Below are 19,421 nucleotides of genomic sequence, written 5' to 3' on the forward strand. Positions count from 1 at the left end.
TCCGTTGTATGCGCAAACAACTTTCGTCCACGGTAAGTTGAAATTTTGGCTAAGTTTCGCCGATTGGCTAGTATCTCTTTCTGTATATCCAGTTCCTTTGTTTTCCCCCTTCACCACCATCTACGATAAACTATTCCCATGAAGTAACTAGGAATTAGGGAAGGTTAGATAAGTAATTTACAGCATTTAGGCAGCCTTGTGTCTCGATCCCATTGTTCGGAAGAAGAATAGCCTTTTATCAGTGCTAACTGCGTATGATATAAACCGTTGTGTTAAAAACCTTACTGAAGCGAAGGGAAAATTTGCGTCCGAATTTGGGCGATTGTTCAAGTAATTTTCTAGCTAACTGTATGTTCTTTGTGTCGGGGTTTCCTTCTCGACTCGCGACCTTATTCCATTAATAAACATCTGTCTTTGAGGTTAATTTGTAGCTTCAATTGACAGGTTATGTGTGTCCTTGGCACTCAGGGCCTCATAAATTACGTTAATCAAGTAATAAACTCATCAGCCAAGCCCCCACACGTAACAATGTATGTTGTGTGTGTGTGGTATAACCTTGTTTGAACGCAAGAAAATTTTTGTTCCTTAAGTATTTGGAAAATAGTCTCTTATTACATGAAACTTTCAACCACGGCCTGGTGGTGGCCTGTGTTATTGGTACCTATAGTGGTGCCAGATGCACAATCATGGCTGACTTTAACCTTAAATAAAATAAAAACTACTGATGCTAAAGGGCTGCAATTTGGTGTGTTTGATGGGTGGATGATCAATATCAAATTGCAGCCCTCTACCACAGTAGTTTTTAAGATCTGAGGGCGGACAGAGAAAGTGCGGACGGACAGACAAATAACCATCTCAATAGTTTTCTTTTACAGAAAACCAAAAAAAAAAAAAAAGGAAGAGTGCAGTACTTTTACTATTTTCCACAGAACAGCATGGGAAGAGGCGATTTGATAAGTGTTAAGAAGCCTCTGAAATGTCCACTCAAAGCAGCCAAGAAAATCCTTTTAATAAAATGCCACATTTCGGCAACGTTGCACTCAAACTTGAATTAAGTGTTCAAGTTTCTTTGTCTACGAGTCATTTCCCAAATGCGACCGAACAGCGATCGCGATACCAATCATAAATCTTGAACGTACTGCCGCATGTAGCATTAAATCTAGGCCCATAAATCAGAAGGAGGAAATTGCTTTAAAAATCTCCTGCTGTTGGTCAGAGTCAAAACGCGCGAGAGAATGAATAGCCTGGGTCAGCATGATTTATCACTCCTCCCTTTCTCGGATGCCAGATCACCTGCAACTGAGATTTGCTTAGCTTTGCAATCTGTGGTTCCCTTACAGAAATTTGGACTCTTTTGTGTCCAACTTGTGTGTCTTTTTCCAAGTAGACACACATATATGTATATATACATATATATATATATATATATATATATATATATATATATATATATATATATATATATATATATATATAATATTATGTATATAAATATATATAGATTAATATAATATATATATATATATATATATATATATATATATATATATATATATATATATATATATATATATATATATTATATATATATATATATATATATATATATATATATATATATATATATATATATATATATATATATATATATATATATATATATATATATATATATATATATATATATATATATATATATATATATATATATATATATATATAGAGAGAGAGAGAGAGAGAGAGAGAGAGAGAGAGAGAGAGAGAGAGAGAGAGATGACGCAATAAACTAAGGCTTTATATGACCTTTCCACTCTCGTGGTCTTGCCATGTAATTACATTAGTGCAAACAAAAAGCTCCACCTCGTCACTATAATTCTACATCCAGTAAAGCAAATGAACAAATCCTCTACCAGTTTACTCTATCTTATGCAATCCTAGCCGTCCTATTCTCGTGAGAGATGAACCGAACCTTCCTGAGGCATAAATATCTTTTATCTGCCAATCGTGCGCTAAATCCATTTTCTCTCAGTTCAAAGGTTTCTCGTGTTCTCCCTTTGACGTACTTACTTGATATCATTCTTTCAATTTCAGTTTTGTTAAAATTTCTCCCGCCTTTTGATATCAAGGCCTTTGCTCATAATGTGCGCCGGCGATATATGTGGACGTATATCTCAACTGAATCCTTTTGAACTCCAGCTATTATTGATTTTATATTTTTCCTTTCGTTTTTTCCTCTGACCAAAACGATTGAATAAGTCCTTCAACTTTGTACTAATCGAATGTTCATCTCATTTCCATTACTTGCTTTTCCCCTTCTTATTCGTCATTTATCCCAATGTATGGCTGTCCGACTTCTTTGATCCTTTGTTATGTAAAATTTTTAGAACCATATCTATCTTTATGTTAGGATATCATTCTTAGCTAAGCAAATTGTCTGTCACACATTGAGCCTAGACTAACTTAATCCCATTTTTTTGCATCACCAGAGAGGTAATTTCCTTACACTAAGTTCTATGTTGCAGCTATTATAAGAGAGACAGCGTCAGCACATTCAAAATATAGGCAATAATCACACGAATCGGTTAACATCCAACTATCCTGAATTCTGTTAGGAAGTTTGTGCAAGGATTTTCTTTATTGTCCAAACATGTACAGTTAAACTTACCTAGACACGTGATTTTTCAACATTAACTTTTGATTGATGAAAACATGTACAGTTAATTAAATATTTCTGGAGACTACCTGCTTGACACGTGGACGATTTATTCAACAATAACTTGCATGAAAAAGACCCATTTGACGTACTGATGAAGGCTCGTATATATATACTCTTATATATATTTACGATTTAACCTGGGTTTACGATTTAGCCTGGGAAAATGCTTACCATGAGCCAGTAAATGAATGATTTCTTTACTTACCTCTATTTTTGTAAAAAAAATCTGACTGCTGTTGATTCAGGAAATCGTAAAAAACAAGGAAAAGGGGAATTTATCTGAGCTTAGGGCTCTAGTCACAAGGTATTTGTAAGCAAACACGTTAGGGTAAGTTTAAAATTATGTGTATTTACATGGAATGAAATATCAGAAGATGAAATGGACTAATCAGGCAGGCAAGGGAAAACTGGAGAGTATATCCGTCAGTGTGACGATGCTGACACAAGGGACAGTCAAGAGAGATTTCTGCGGCTAACAAACCCTCTGTAAACGGAGAGATTCATGAATTAAAAGCCAGTAAGGACGCAATAAAATATACATAGGACAAGGCGAGCACAGAGGGTGCCAAGAAGCCTTGAACACGCGATTTTATCTAATTATTTAAACACAGGCATTTACGTAACACTGCCCTAACAAGGCAAGATTGATATGGAAATACTGGCGCTTAGAAATGGAAATAGGAAGTTTAGTACGGGAATTAAAACAGTGTGACTGACTGGAAGAACCTTTGCAACAGATCACTTTACCTTGTAGGAGAGGCGAATTCAGCGAGGGTAATGGTGGCGGAGGAATGGCTATGGGTTTCACTGGTAAGAAGACTAAAGGTCCCCACAAGATAGGACCACATGGCAGGGCATGGCTCTCTGAAGGAGGTGGGAATGGAATGGGAGATGTGTCTCGCTTACGTCCAGACATGTCTCTCTCGCTTGTTCCTTCAGTGAGACTCTTATATGACTTCGGTCAGAGGTCAGGAGGTTATCCACTGGTAGATTGGGGTTGGTGTCATTTCCCCTATGCGTGGGCATCATCAATGACTCAAAGGACGGGTGTTCATGCCAGCTGTCCTCTCTTAATCTGCCTCCCCGGTGCTATTCCTACCTCCAGCTAGGCTAAGGATCTGAAAGCAAAGTCTCCCACCGTCACATGTTCAAGAAGAGAAAGTTGAAAGGCAATTAGGATGTGGTTAACAGCTGAGGGGCCTATATTCCTTTCGCAAAAAATGTCTCCCAGCAAATGCGTCACTTGGGAATATATATAATAAGATATATACGAGGGTAAGTCAAAAGTTGAAAAATTCAATATACTCTTTATTTGGAGTTCAAACATCATTTTTCTACATATCTACCATCTAACTCTATACACTTTTCAAGGCGGGTTTCCACCTCTGCAACCCTTTTTGTAGAAATTTGCCCTTCCATGTTGAAACTGCATGTTTAGCAGCATCCAAAATTCAAACTGGACTCCTCTTAAGTTTTCCTTGAGTTTTAAAGGAAAAAATCTGAAGGAGCAAGATCAGGACTATAAGGGAGGATGGAAGAGTTTCCCACCTAAATTTCCGAAGGACTTCTCTTGCAACCCTTGATGAATGTGCTGGAGCGTTATCATGATGGAACAAAATTCTGCGGTGCAACTTTCCTCGACGTTTTTTAGCCAATGCAGTCTTCAGTTTTTGCAAAACACCTAGTAGTTCCCGGAGATTGTTTTTGTCCTTCATCAATCAAAATCACTCCTTTGGAGTCCCAAAAACACTGTTGCCATAACCTTCTGGGCAGATCTCGCCACTTTGAACTTCACTGGTGCAGCTGAACCTCTTGGTAACCATTGCTTTGATTGAATTTTACTTTCTGGGTCATATTGATGGATCCAAGTTTCATCTCCAGTAACAATCCGGTCAAAAACTCTGATTCATTTGATTCAATCTTCGTTAAAACTGCAAGAGAAAGTTCAGCTCCTTTGATGCAGTTGGTCTTCGCGCAACGCTTTTGGGACCCAATAAAGTTTATATTTTCATTTAAAATTGAAAATGCGGAACCATGGGGAGATCCCAGTTTCATTAGCTATCATATCGATAGTAATCCGACGATCTTCATCCACTAGATTCTGCACCAAAGCCACAATTCTTTCATTTTTGCAGTCGATGGTCTTCCTCTCTATTGTCTTTGAGGTCCTCCCGACCATCCTTAAATTGCTTTATCCAATCATAAACAACTGATTTAGATGGAGAAGAATATAAACTTGTTGCAAAGCTTCAATAATTTTTCCTGGTTTCCAATCAAGCTTGGTCAGAAACATGATGTTAGCTCTCATCTCAAAATTTTTATTTTCCATGGGTTCAAGAAGTTACTTTTCTAAGCAGATGTTAACACCACGGTAGCAAGAGGATGACTGAGGTAACAAGTCTATATGGATCACTACATCACAGATAATTGTTTACCATATTTGGGTTGTTTCATTCCTGTGTAAATACATCATTCAACAATTTTTTCCTGGAACTTTTGATACCTATATATATATATATATATATATATATATATATATATATATATATATATATATATATATATATATATATATATATATATATATATATATATATATATATATATATATATATATATATATATATATATATATATATATATATATATATATATGTATATATATGTATGTGTGTGTGTGTGTGTGTGTAAAATAGTAGTGTAAAATAGTAGTATTAGTAAGTAGCAGAAATCAATAAGGTTGTCAAGACTTGTACAGTATTTATGATTTAGATTTTTTTTATATAAATATGCACAAGATTTGATGTCCCTACAAACTTACATGTAACATAGCGATGATACCAATAACTGTCAAATCAGGAGTACTGCAAGTCATTACCGTTACCAAACATATTTTTTAAGTCTAGTACGTTCACACAGCACAAGTTAGGCGTATATCATCCGTGTATTCATGCGTGTCTAGAATACATCAAAATTCATAGGTTTCTAGGTTATTAATATAGACTAATGGTGATATTTCGCCAAGAATTCACAAATAAGGATAAAACGGCACAAACACCACCCCACCACATCTTTAAAGCAAGCAAAAGATTCAGATGTCATAAGGTTATTTCTCATTTCTCCTGCTTGGCCTTGGAGAGGTCATTCTCCTTTCCCTTTACGGCTGAATTTTATTGGCCGAGATCCCATACGGTATCATAAGATCCAGACAGGCAAGGACGATAAGAGCCAAGAGCCTGTAATCGTTTCTTCAATTATGAATTTCAGCTTGGCCAGGCAGTTGGCAATGGAAGCTTTATATACGAATATGCAAAAGCAGTATTTTTGTCTCATGAAGTTTTTAGCCAACAGAGATTCGTCTCTTCAAAATACTGGTTAAAGGGTTCATGAAGTTCAGGGAAAGTAAGGTAATTCTTCGTACTGGACTTGATTTTTTTTTTTTTTTTTTTTTGTAGATTTAGTTTGTCTCGATAATTTCATTATGCCTGTACATCGCAACTGTGCCGTCAGGAACACGTTAGCATTTTCGACGTGCACAGATAATTCCAGGTACAGTTCTTTGTTTATACCACGATATCCAAGATGTGAAACTTTAAGTTTTTACTTTATTTCCTCGGTTAGTACACTGACATATTTTAACAGGAGAATTTGTTATTACTTATTAATTGCGAGAATTACACAATGGGATATAATTCTTGCAGCGACCATCCTACTGTAGGCAACAACAGCCAAATAAGAAAATATAAACAGAGCATCTCATACATGTATAAATCCATTCATGTCTTCATAAATAGACTGCAGCTGTATAAGATAGTGTTTTTGTGATCTATTTTAGAATTACACGAGCATGCTTCATTTTCTTGCTTAGCGAGCTACTCTTTTTTAGTTTTCTGTAAAAGAAAACTATTGTGCCCGCTTTGTCTGTCCTTCCGCACTTTTTCTGTCCGCACTTTTTCTGTTCCCCCTCATATCTTAAAAACTACTGAGGCTGGAGGGCTGTGAACTGGTATGTTGATCATCCACCCTCCAATCAACAAACATACCAAATTGCAGCCCTCCAGCCTCAGTAATTTTTATTTTATTTAAGGTTAAATTTAACCATACTCATGCTTTTGGCAACGATATAGGATAGGCCACCCCCGGCCCGTGGTTAGTTTCATGGGCCGCATCCCATACAGCATTATACCGAGACTACCGAAAGATAGATTTATTTTCGGTGGCCTTGATTATACGCTGTAGCGGCTGTACAGAAAACTCGACTGCTCCAAAGAAACTTCGGCGTATTTTTTACTTGTTTTTATAACGTTTTCAGAAACAGTTTTCGTAATTATTTCTTTTGCTGACGTTATTTTCCCTTCTCTCTCACTGGAGATATATAAAGCAGTCTTGATAGAAACTGAAGGCAATACATTTTCTCCATTTAAAATGACTAGCTACAAACTTATAGACGTTTCAGCTGGCTGTCTTTTATCGCTTTCTGATCTATTCTCACGAAAAAGGACTGAGATATATATGAAATCTTTAGACGCTATGGTAATTCATCCTATCTTGGAAAGACTTTTGAAGACGTTTCTCTTTGACTATATTTGCCAGAGAAGCGGTATAATAAACACATAGAAAAATCATCGCGAACACTGAAGGAAAATCGGGCAGTTTATTAATAGTAATTAGTTTAGATATACTTTTTTACCGTCCCTATTCTGTCACTGAGTGTTTTTTTTTTTCTACGCTGCAACAGAATTCGGATTATTTACCTCCCCTAAAAATAAGTGATAGGACATTCTTCGACACCGGTGAGTAACCAGTTACCAAATAAGTCGCAGGGCGAAGCTATGCAAATAATGCTTGTGTGTACATCTCCCGTGAGGAATGGTTGAGCACGTAAATTGTACGCAACGCGATGTTATTAATAGGTTCGGTAGAGGGTGGTTAATATCATCTTGATATGAATGTGAGAACCTATCAGTCGTTTCCTTAAAGGATAAGAAGCCGCTAGATTTAGTCTTATACGAAAAAGACCACGAGCTAATACTGCAATCCCCTCGCGAAACGAATGCTGAGGTAGTCACACCATTAGAGAGAGAGAGAGAGAGAGAGGTGAAGTACAGTCTCAGCAGTGTCTACGCATCCTTCCGGGGGAGCAAAGCAGGGATGATCCCTAGCCAAAGCCGCTTTTCTTTCCGTTGGCATCCTCTTAGTTTTCCTAAAGGGAATTCTTATTCCCTGACCCACACACACACACACACACACACACACACACACACATATATATATATATACTGTATATATATATTTATATATAAACATATATATATATATATGTATATTATATATAATATATATACTGTATATGTATATATATAAACATATATGTATATATATATATATATATATATATATATATATATATATATATATATATATATATATATATATATATATATATATATATATATATATATATATATATATATATATACATATATATATATATATATATATATATATATATATATATATATATATATATATATATATATATATATATATATATATATATATATATATATATATATATATATATGTTTGCGACTTGTACCAGTTTAAAACGTAAATAAAAGGGCGAACGTATAAATAAATGGGGAAATAAGAAATGCTCTCGCGAGAGCGAAATTTAGGTGTAAAACTTGTCGAAAAACGTCCGGTCATTTTCGCATGACCCATCTCCCCCTACCTGCCCGCCCGGAAGTGTTGCCAAATACAGAGGTGTGAGGGGCACCAGAAATGACAGTTCTTGATATTCCATCGTGGAAAAAGAGGGCAAAAATATTTTTTGTGCGTGATTTTTTTTTTTTTTTTTTTGCCTCGTGAGAGGTGATTTGAAGCCATTATTTGTGTCTGCTTTTTCGTTCTTTTTTTTTTCTTATTTTCGTGAGTGTCTTATTTTTATCTTTTTTTGTCTTTTCACTCATGGATAATTATCAACATATAATGTGCAAGATTCTTTTTAGATACTTTGACTTTTTATATTATTATGATGATGAGCATGATTATTATTATTATTATTATTATTATTATTATTATTATTATTATTATTATTATTATTATTATTATTATTATTATTAAAAAGGATGGCTGTATTATGCGAATTTATCTTATACAGTATCTTTTCTGTTTTCCTTATGATTGGCTTTTCGGGCTCAGCGATGTTGGTCAGCAACTGGTCGGTATTCATATTAGAAAAAGGGTAGTGTGGGGAATGCCGGAAATCTTATTGAAATATCCAATCAAAAATCCTTCGTCGTCTAGATTCAGGTTCTACTTCAGGCACCGTCGACGTGTTTCGACCAGCTCGTTGGTCATCCTCTGGACGTGGTTGAAAAAGATCTGGAGAAACAAGGTTGTTGTTGTTTCAGATTTAGCTGGCCTTGTGCCAGCACGGACTCTTGCTCCTAGAGCAGCCCGTAGGGAAACAAGGCGCTTGGGTCGGTATTTAAAGGGGGTTCTTGGTTGCCCGGGGCAGGTCATCTCGGGCGGAGCCTTCTCTCCCATGTTGATGTTCGGGGCCCGTCTTGCTTGCGAGCGGCATCATAGTGCTGGGGATGAATGGGAGAATTTCGATCCTCAGATGCCGAATTTTGATTCGCTCGTTCGCTATGGGGGTCGCTCGGTGCAGGTCTCCTGGCGGCCGTGGGGAGGAGAAAGGTTTCCTGCGTAATGGTGAGGGTTGGTTTCTCCTTCCCAATGCGCAATGCTTCCAAGAGGCGCAGGCGGCGGTGGTCCATAGTTCGGTCAGTTATTTCCATGTTCGTGGTTTTGTCTTTTCTTGCAATTTTCTGGTTATGGGCGGTCCTGTCATGGTTAAAGATGGCTCCCTTTTGGACCTGGCAAGAAATCTTTTTGGAGAAATGCATGGTGGTCATACCGAAGTAAGAACCGAGGCATCCTCGGACGGGGATAAGTACCGGTAAACCACGTTGGTATTCTTCAAGGGGTCCTGCTGATGGGGCCTGGATGGTTACGCATCACCAGGCTGCTCGTCTTTTTGCTTTTGTAATAAATAACCAAATGTATAATCTTATTGGGGTCAACGAGGCTGACATTATTCTCGATGACGTTCTTGAGGGCACGTTCATCTTCTTTATATTTATGATGAAATAGTCTTTTATAGAAGAGCTCTGTGCGTTCAGGCATCGGGGCGAGGTTCCTACCGGTACCATTTATCGATGTTCGCCTTGATAGACTCTTCTATATTCCGGTTTGGGTGTCCATTGTCGACGAGGGTCTGGGCTACACGTTCCATTTCTCCGTGTGTGTCATTCCAGGAGGAGCAGTTCGAGAGGCCCTCCTGACGTAGGCGTTGATGGTGGAGCTCTTATACCTCTCGGGGCATTCGCTCGCGCCGTTTATACACATGCCCAGGTTCGTGCGCTTCGTGTAGACCTTCGTAGAGAAAGAGGCCTCTCTCTGTTCCACAGGGACGTCAAGGAAGCGGAGGCAGCGGTTTTGGCTACGTTCGATGGTGAAACTGAGGGAGCTATGGTTGTGGAAAGCACGCCTCAGGTTCTGGATCTCCTCTTGCGAATTGGCGCTGACGAAGGTATCGTCGATGTAGCGCACGTACATCCTCGGTTGGCCTATGTCTTCGAATACCCTTTGCTCGAGAAGCGAATCATAAGGAAAACAGAAAAGATACTGTATAAGATAAATTCGCATAATACAGCCATCCTTTTTAATAAGACCTGTTTGAAAGAGGGTCTGTTCCCTTCATATTATTATTATTATTATTATTATTATTATTATTATTATTATTATTATTATTATTATTATTATTCTTGAAACTAGTATACAATTTAGATCCTTGTACTTCGTCTCCTTTATTTTCTGGATCTCTTTAACTTACTTTCCAACCAACCGATCTCCCTCATTTCCCTCTGAAGCGCTGAATGGCCGAAAGTGCCCCAGTGCTTGGCTTGACAGCCTAAACATCTCAAATTCATTCTTTAGTGAGTCGAAATTGCAACATTCGTCTCGAAAATGTGTTAATTTCCTGCATCATTTGTATTCAAGCATTTTATTTCTCTTCGGACCATCTACAATACCTACTATCATTTTTCCGTCAGCTATACGAATCTGCATCTCTGCATGATACAGCTCCTTCCTGTCTATTCATCATTGCTCCACTGAAATGCCTTTTGTCACCTTGCATAATTTAATTATTTTTGTCTAGTACTTGTGGAAGCGTACGTGTGTGTGAGTGTATATGTGCGTCAGTTGGTGTGTGTGTGTGTGAGAGAGAGGAGGGAAAGAGAGAGAGAGACAGACAGACAGAGGACTAGTTTTTACACCAATATTTTATTCTAAATGACCTTGAATCCGAAAAAAACCTCCATTTAACCAGTAACGAAAAAAAGGATACAATAGTCGAGGATATAAACCCTAAGCGAGTCCAGGCACGTATTAATCAGATGTGAAAATTAGCAATTTGAAAAACCAGGTCCCCAAGGCATTGGCGGGTTATTACTAAGGAAGATTTGGAAGGTAAATTTCTGGAAACGTCCAATGACAGATTGTGTGCAGAATTCTCGAAATAGTTAATTGGCTTGATCATTTCTAATTACCGAAAAATTTGATAATTTGGAATTCACTCCCTTTCTTCAGTTATCGACAGAATCATTTTGGTATTATGCCCGTCTGTCTCGCTTGCAAAACAGAGACACAAAAAAAAGAAGGCTGGTTGGACTCCCGTGTGAGAAGTATCGCTTTAGGACAATCTCCTTGCTAGAAAGATGTGCTTTTAGACAGTCTTACACTTCGCTGTCAATTTAATAATAATAATAATAATAATAATAATAATAATAATAATAATAACTTCTACGTGATCCAATTAGGTGCAATCCACTTAGATTTCCACATGATAATTCCTGCAAGTAAAATAACATTGATCATATGCTATGCCATGAGATAAAAAAAAAAAAAAAACGAATTCATACCGATATCTATATCTACTTCTGCATCAGTATCTTTATACAGATTCCCTGCCGCGAAGAACAAGACTCGATTCTAAATATAATGATAAGAAAGAATATTCCGAGAATATGCAGTCTCCCAAGTGAATTCCCACCAGAGGGGTTAAGAATTCTTCAGCGAAAGTGGAAACGATTTCTCGATGGTCTTCTCTTCCCGAGACATATTTTTCTCGCATATTTTCTCCTCTCTCTCTCTCTCTCTCTCTCTCTCTCTCTCTCTCTCTCTCTCTCTCTCTTCGTTCAAGTGATGGTGACATCCCGTCGAAAGCCAGTGCCAACTTTAATGAACTTTTTGTGCCGACCTTGTGCTTCCGAATCTGTAGGCCCTGTAGGCCAGGATTTTGAATTTCGAGATAGATGCCATCAAGGACACAGAGAAGTAATGATCCATTATTGATTTTCTGTCCTTTCTTGAGATTAGAATGTGATACACACACACACACACACACACACACACACACACACATATATATATATATATATATATATATATATATATACAGTATATATATATATGTATATATATATATATATATATATATATATATATATATATATATATATATATATATATATATATATATATATATATATATGTATGTATATATATTACATCCCAATCTCAAGAAAGAATAGAAAATCGATAATGGATCATCACCTTTCTGTGTCCTTGATGGCACCTCCTATCTCGAAACCGCGGGGAAACCCTCTCTTACAGAACCTACAGAAGAAAAGTATCCATAGGGCCACAGGGTACATATCTAATCATAATAATAACAATCACCGAGCGTTCATTATTACAACCTTTCTATAGGCAAGAGAAATCTTGATGCAACAGATGCGGTCCTATTTTCAATAAAAATTCCTGATTCAAGATATAGTACTACTAAAGCTCCGCCTTCATTTTCGAGAGCACTGCGCTTAAGGGAAAATAATATTAATTATTTCTTCTCGAGTCATAATCCGCCTTGGCATTCCACATCCATACATTATCTTGAGTCTGTATATTTCAATAAAAGGAGAGCGAATGCCTTCCCGCCTCAATATTTCTCTAAGAAGTCACTGACTGCCGAAATTGCAGTGGTACCTTTCAGCTGTGCTCCACTTTGCCTAATTAAACTATTCCTTTTAGTTATGTTTTTATCAGTTTGTTCGTGTTTTTGCATTTATTCATTCATTACTGCCATCATTATTTTCTTTTCGTTTTTCAGTTTGCTACATTTTTTTTCATATGTGGAATCTCACGCATCATGTCAATATTCCGTTTTTAGTATTCAATAATAATAATAATAATAATAATAATTAATAATAATAATATTTCTTTTTGATAGTGACAGAAGGCTATTTGAGATGATTCCTTTAAATATATTGCTAAATCAAAAAGTATGTTCATGAAAAATGTCGCTCATTACCATAGTTGAAGGGACAGTGAGTTACAACTTTCGTACTGACTGCCATATGTTCCTTTGTTTGCTTCTCACTCGTGTGTTACAGTAATTGTTATAAGCAGATGTCTCGAATGTCACTGAAATAATTATTAATGACATTACATTTCATCCTTGCAAATTAATTCTTGTATGGTCTATTCTTCATGCTCATATTTAACTTCCAGAATTTGACTAAAAGTGCATCAAGTTTTCATTTGGACAAATAGCTTCCATTTTTAGCATCTCTATAAGATTATTTATTAAAGTTCCGAAAATTCATCCAGAGTTTATTATAGAAAAGAGGAAAACAAAGAAACATTGTCTTATTCTATATTACAGACACTTGAAATGGAATGACGATATGAATAACACGTACTTTTGGTTCCGTCGCTAACTTCTGTTTTTATAAGAGGAGGAGAAAACTTCTACACTTTTAGTCTGTTTTTCACAGAAATGTTTCTGATTTCTTTAATGGTCAGAAAAGGACTCTCATAAATCAAACTGTTTGGCTCTTGGGAAATTCCGTGTTCCTGATTGAATGACATCAGCTCAAAAACTCCCCGAAAGGAATTCTCACTGATCGAATCAAGGAATGTAATTTGTTCCAAACTTGACCTGACCTTTCGTTCGAGGAATGACCACAAGTTCCACAACTGTCTCTCTCTCTCTCTCTCTCTCTCTCTCTCTCTCTCTCTCTCTCTCTCTCTCTCTCTCTCTCTCTCTCTCTCTCTCTGTTTCCTCTTTGCAAGAAGTCAAAGACTTTATCTCGGACAATCCAGAAACTTTGTAAAAGTTAAAAGAAAAAAGAGTAACTCACTTAATTGTCCCTCTTTCTGCCAAACAAGCCTGCAAGTGTTATAAATATGTTTTTGGTTTAAAAAAGAATTAAACCCTTTTTTTTAAATGGCGTATAGGTTCTGAAGTAAACTGTACTATGTGATTTTTGCGTTTTACACATACACGCACACACACACGCACACACGTACATATATGTGTGTATGTATATATATATATAGATAGATAGTTACATAGATAGATAGATAGATAGGTAGGTAGGTAGAGTGATTTATTTTAATGGAAATTCAATTCATCTTGCTTTCACCTTGGATCATATAAGGCCACATTTGTATCTCTCAAAAGCGTACTGTGTAAATGTAAAAAAAAAAAAACGCATAAAACACGCAATGAAAAAATCATCTATTTAGTTTAGAAACTCTTGATATAAAATTGAATAAATTTTATACCAAGTCCTATAAATCGAGTGTTTTCATGCACCACGGAGGAGATTCGCTTTATCTTTTTCACTCCACCTTCCTCCATTTCGGGTTCCAGGAAGTCTTGCGGAAAAAGGTACTTGGGGTGATTTTCCCCAGGTGGGTGGTGGAATATAGATTTTAGGCCAAAGGCCAAACGCTGGGACCCATAAGGTCATTCTGCGCTGGAAGGGAAATTGAGAGTAGGTACGTTTGAAAGGTGTAACAGGAACAGGAGGAAAACCTCTCAGTTGCACCATGAAACACTTTTTAGGAGAGGGTGGACAGTAAGAAGGAAGAAGGACTATGAACGGAGGTACAGTAAAAGAATTAAAAGGGGTTACAGCTAGGGGCCGAAGGGACGCTGCAAAGACCTTTAGTAATACCTACAATGCACCCCGTGAGGTGCACTGACGGGCTACCCACCTACGGGGCCAGGTAAATGGCAACGCGGATGCAGCCACAAGTAGAGCAAGAAATGAATGCATATAATAAAGCTGAATTATCTTTTAGGAAGAGGATTGACATCACTCGAAACGGAATAAGAGGGAAAAAGACACCTTGTTGGAAAATGACTGACTTCACAAATAAAGTAAAAAAAAGAATGGCGGTAAATGAAAACCGAATTTTTTCTTGTTGATTGCCAAAGCAGCAAATCAAAAGACAGAATGAAAAACTGTTTGCGGATGTAATGAAAGAAAGGGTAAAATCGTTCTCATCATCAGTATTAGAACAGAAGTGTTAGTGATATTACTAAAAAAAAAACTTGAAAAACTCGTTGGGAGAATCTACCTTTCATATTCAATGGTTTGAAAGACCCCATCTCTGACAGGATAAAAGAAAAGGATATGAAAAACGCGTCATGACATATTGAAGAAAAGAAATAAAATGTAGTAAGATACTATTGGAAATAAAAATTAAAAAGGAAACCAGCGGAAATAAATTCAGTTAAAATTTAAGACTTTGACAACATAGCTGAGACCAAGGTATAGATAGTCAAGTAACGGAGTACCGCCATGACTCGTATCCCTTAACACTGAACACCACTTCTTTTCACTATAGCACAAAACGAGTGCTGAACATCCTTCCTTCCTTCTATAATATATATATATATATATATATATATATATATATATATATATATATATATATATATATATATATATATATATATATATATATATATATATATATATATATATATATATATATATATATATATATATATACATACATATATATATACATCTATATATATATATATATATATATATATATATATATATATATATATATATATATATATATATATATATAGTTACATATATATATTCAATCAAAATATATATATATATATATATATATACTGTATATTATAATTTATATTCCACTAGTTGTGTGCCTTATTTCAATCAAAAATACATTATCCTCATGTGAGTCAGAATTTATTTATGTTCCACATATATATTATGTGTTGATTATTTATATATATATATATATATATATATATATATATATATATATATATATATATATATATATATATATATATATATACGATAATCTGTTGCAATATTTACAACGTTATTATCTATAAAGTTAATATCTCCACATACAGAATCCAAGCGAGTGTAGATCTATAAAATAAAAAAAGCAATGCCTCAGAAAGACAAAAACACCGACCATAGTTTATTGAATGTTGATATTTATTTCAGTAAAATTGCTCTTCATCCTGCAGCGGAGAGCCAAAGCAATATTATTGTAAAGTGGGTTATTGTAAGTGTTTTTCATGAAACGCTCTTTAATATTTTTGCTTTTTTGTCTTTCTCATAAAGTACTTTCTATGTTCATTTGGGTTTAATTGCTTCCTTTCCTCGAAGAGTCAAGTCTTTTTTGTATAATAATAATTATCATAATAATAATAATAATAATAATTCCACATCCTAACGTTTAACTCTTTGATTATCTATCCCTTTAATTAAGACCACGTGAATCTTCCATCTGATTTCTAGAGAGTCGGGCAGTATTTCCCATTTGTTCCTTTGATATCCTGCAACGACGTCTTAAATGTATGATCCCTCTTATTGAGAATCGACTCAACTCCCAAATTACATCTAATAAGAAGTTCGCTTCAAAGACTTCCAGAAGACATCAAAACAGCCGTCATGATCTATTGATTTGTCATCGTTTGATTAAAATTCGACGCTTACGCGTCAGTAGTTTCTCGGGCTTTATTAGTAGTTATGGTCGTACTCGGTGCATATCGTTATGCCCATATGTTTATTTATATATATATATATATATATATATATATATATATATATATATATATATATATATATATATATATATATATATATATATATATATATATATATATATATATATATATATATATATACATACTGTATTTATATATGCATATAAATATATATATATATAAATTTCTGACGCCCATCAGGATCGAACCCAGGTCTTTCAATTGAAAGGCAAGGGCCTGCCCACTGTGTCCGATCCTGATATGAGTCAGAAATTTATTTCTGTTCCACACGTGATTGTGTGTTGATTTTATATATATATATATATATATATATATATATATATATATATATATATATATATATATGTATATACAGTACTGTATATATACATATTTATATATATTATATACATATATATGTATGTATATATATATATAATATATATATATATATATATATATATATATATATATATATATATATATATATATATATATATATATATATATATATATATATATATATATATATATATATATACATACACACGTATACATTCACAGATATTATGCCACACGTCATTTAATATCGAATTCACTATACCTTTGGCTTACACCTAAGAGGACTCCTTTTCAAATATAATTCCCTTAGATGTCAGCTAATTTCCAAGCTATATTAAACTCGGTATTAAATATTTTGTGAATGTAAACGTAAGTGACATGTGTACAAGTGACTAGTGTTTACATACACACACAGATATATATGTATATATATATATGTGTGTATATATACATATATGTATGTACATATATATATGTATATATATGTATATATATAAGAATTCCAGTCACTTATAAACACTTGATTCTGTTATCTACAAAAATATTAAGCCAGAAATACTGTTTGATTAACACAGAAGTTGCTATACTTTGGAAATAAATGACAGCCAAGGGGAATGACAGTAGGTAAGGATTCCTCTGAGATGTTGTTCATAAGGTTTATGGGAGTTGTGGCTCAATATTTGTGAATTATATACGTACATGCACACACACACACACACACACACACACACACACATATATATATATATATATATATATATATATATATATATATATATATATATATATATAGAGAGAGAGAGAGAGAGAGAGAGAGAGAGAGAGAGAGAGAGAGAGAGAGAGAGACTATCTGTGTCTTCCCACTACACAGGAGGACTAGGAACAAATGTCAACGTTTGCATTTCTTGAAACTAAAGTCTTCCTCAAAGTCCTTCTGAGAAGCCTAATGTTCGTCGTATGAAAAAATTATAAGATTTCGAAACTAAAGATAAACGAGCGCACCCTGGATAAGAATAAAAGTCAAAGGGGAGAACTTCCCCTCTTTCACAGTTCATTAGTTTTATTCAGACTTTTCTGGTACTTTACAAAATGCCTGCTGTGCGAGATCATACAGTTTTAGGTTTACATGAAACAAATATTTATTTTTTTAATTGTAGATATATCCATGAGTCATCGAGAATTAGTTCAAAACATGAATTCTTAGACGCGATTTATGAAATTCAATGACGTTAAGCAGCATTTACAGAACGTCCCTTTTCAAATACTGAAAACATGGGTTCGTTAGGTATTTTCTATTTAGTAAGACAAAATTTCAATTCAAAATGTAACTCAGAAACGTCATATATGGAATTTATTGACATTTCTTTTTTCAAAATATTGAATAATTGACTTTGTAGGTGATTTTTGCTTTTGAAAGATGAAACTCTCGATGTTCTGGTCCCTAAATTATTTATTCAACCAAAAAACGTGTTGAAAGAGAGAGAGAGAGAGAGAGAGAGAGAGAGAGAGAGAGAGAGAGAGAGAGAGAGAGAGAGAGAGAGAGAGAGAGACGGGGGACATTCACTGAAGAAGAAATAAGCATCAATATTGGGAAGGGAACTCGGCCTTGCGAAATCTCTCTTCATAGGCAAATTCGACAGGTTCCCCTTATACAGTATCATCAACATGGATTGCCTGATTTGCTGCCACCCGGAGAACAGTTTATTAAATTAAGTATCGGAAGGAGGTGCTCATTAGTCCCACAAAGGTTGCGAGGGGAAGATCGCTCAAGCAACAGGACGATCACCGTTCACGGCACTCAATGACATTAATCAGCGTTGATGGACTAGCATTTGAGATGGTACCTACTAATGCAAATGCAAATATCAAGAATAATGTGGACCTGATAAATAAACTAAATAGTGTAGAGATTAATAGTGAATCCAGGCTTGTAAGTTTTGATGTTGTATCACTATTCACAAAGGTGCCAATAGATGATCTGATGGCGTTTTATCTGAAATTGTTAGAGAACACACAGCTGGATATCCATTTCCTAAAAGTACTTTAATTGAACTGATTAAATTATGTGTAAAAGATTGTAAATTTGAATTTAATGGTAAATTTTACTCACAAAATTTTGGTATGGCAATGGGAAACCCTCTATCCCCAGTGTTAAGTAACTTATATATGGAATTTTGAAAGAAGATATTAAACAACATAATCCACGTAATGTAACATGGTTTAGGTATGTTGACGACATAATTTGTGTATGGCCAGGGAACCAAGATGTAAAAACTTTTTGCCAAGTTAAATCAATTAGTACCATCAATTAAATTCACGATGGAAATGGAAAATGATGGGTCATCCGTTTTTGGATTCCTCATACGAAGAAATAGTAGTGGTTTTAAATATTGT

Source organism: Macrobrachium rosenbergii, chromosome 49, assembly GCF_040412425.1.
Source record: "Macrobrachium rosenbergii isolate ZJJX-2024 chromosome 49, ASM4041242v1, whole genome shotgun sequence".
In the NCBI taxonomy this organism is placed as follows: Eukaryota; Metazoa; Arthropoda; class Malacostraca; order Decapoda; family Palaemonidae; genus Macrobrachium; species Macrobrachium rosenbergii.